This window comes from Aplysia californica, unplaced genomic scaffold, assembly GCF_000002075.1.
Source record: "Aplysia californica isolate F4 #8 unplaced genomic scaffold, AplCal3.0 scaffold00226, whole genome shotgun sequence".
NCBI classification, from domain to species: domain Eukaryota; kingdom Metazoa; phylum Mollusca; class Gastropoda; order Aplysiida; family Aplysiidae; genus Aplysia; species Aplysia californica.
This window is the reverse complement of record NW_004797496.1, coordinates 918958-920830: the sequence shown is the minus strand read 5'-3', so window position 1 is coordinate 920830 and position 1873 is coordinate 918958. Positions and strand designations below refer to the sequence as shown.

At 41.8% G+C, this 1873-nt stretch overlaps 1 protein-coding gene across 1 annotated transcript in view; it reads right to left on the bottom strand.

The window, feature by feature from the left end:
* The window catches only part of LOC101845775 (pro-neuregulin-2, membrane-bound isoform), a 133305-nt gene that overhangs the window by 24768 nt on the left and 106664 nt on the right, over window positions 1-1873 (bottom strand). The gene's annotated exons all lie outside the window — the stretch shown is intronic.

The window sequence follows — 1873 nt, the reverse complement described above, 5'->3', positions numbered from 1 at the left end:
GGGGGGGGGGGATTACAGAGGGTTCTCCGTTTAACACCAATCTTTTCCTTACCATGAGACTGGTGTTTGATATTTTGCTATACTAACGATACAAAACTGGGAGGGGGGAATAGAATAAAATAACAATAATAAAGTGAGGAAGTGTACGTTTTGAAATACCCAGACTCGAGCTATTTTAAGATATTCATGCACATAATATAGGATGAACAAATACACGTGCGGCAGTTCATCCGAACTCAAAGTGATATAATTTAGTACAAAAAAATCCCACACAACTAGAAACAAAAACAAAATAAGACTGACAAAATCCAGCTGCCACGCTTCAAAAATAGAATAAGAGCAATTACAGCAAGATGTAAGAGCCACAAATAAAAGCTGAAACCAAAACACAAAGCACACATTGTACTCCTTCTCTCACAAAAATAACCTCTCAAGTTACAATATAATATTATTATTCCATTGTTTTTGGAGCATAATTTCTTCTGTGTATCCAAATTCAAACCAAATCAATGCTCAACATCTTGTTAGCATCTTGACTACTTCTATTTTTCGGTTCTCCGCATGAACACTTCTATTTTTCGGTTCTCTGCACGTCATTATACGACACGGAAAAGTTTAGTCTTGGAGTTGCCCACACCTCCTTGCCATATTGCATCTACGTGTCTCACTCCTACCACCCCCCTCCACATACTCTTTTGAAAAACATGATAACATGTAGTTTTATACCTTTTTATTCAAAAGAAACTGTAAACTACTCTCTAATGTTGAGCGGAGTAAACTGGTAACTTAAGAGAGGGAAAAACGTATGTGTGAGTGTGTGTGTCTGTGTATATGAGAGAGAGAGAGAGAGAGAGAGAGAGAGAGAGAAAGAAAGAGAGAGACAGAGAAGGGAGACAGAGGGGATGGAGGGAGACAGGAGGGCGGGAGAACAAGAGACAAAGTAGGCGATGCAAAAACCTCAACTCAGACTCGCGAGTTCTCGTTCACGCATTGCCTTGCTTGTATCAAGTTTTCCACTTTGTGAAACACGACCTGACAGAATTCAACGTCCATTCTTTCATTGTTGTGTCCGCCGGGTGCGCCAGCTATGGCGCAAAACTATCCTTTGACACAGAGTCGGAAGGAACTGAATCATTTACAAATATGCAAGGGCTGGCATGTGGTTGAAACAATAATAACCCGATTTAAGAGTTACACGAGCCGAATAGATTCCAGGGAAATCCGTGAAATTGCAGGCTCAATATAAACACAGGAGTTTTCGCCCTTGGCACCGTTCGCTTTCAGGAAATGTGTTACCTCCCCTACTCCCACCACCCACCACCACTCAGGAGTTTTCAGTCTCAACATGAGCCTTTCTCTAATGTCTACTTTCTCGTTCTCTGTAGGGGGTAAAGAAAAGTTGAAAGTGTGATTAGAAAATGATAAACTTCCCCACCTGAAACATGGGCCCTCGTGAAAACAACGTGTACACTGTTTAGAGAAACACCAGAATGTAACAGAACGGCCGCCACAAGGTGGAACGCCGGAGACTGGAAACTTGATAAAAAGGACGAAAACACTTTTACGTTTGCTGCGTACCACCTTTAGAATACTCTCACACATATAATCAGATTCTCATAGACGTTCACGTTCTCTCTCAACCCCCCCCCCTCTCTCTCTCTCTCTCTCTCTCTCTCTCTCTCTCTCTCTCTCTCTCTCTCTCTCTCTCTCTCTCTCTCTCTCTCTCTCTCTCTGAACATCGAGACCAACTTCGATGCACCGATGGTATCAGTTTAACACACCCCTTCCAAACAAATTGAATTTAGGTAATTTAGTAGGCGGGTTGCTTTTACCCTGCTTTTATATTATATATACACACACACACACACAGAGA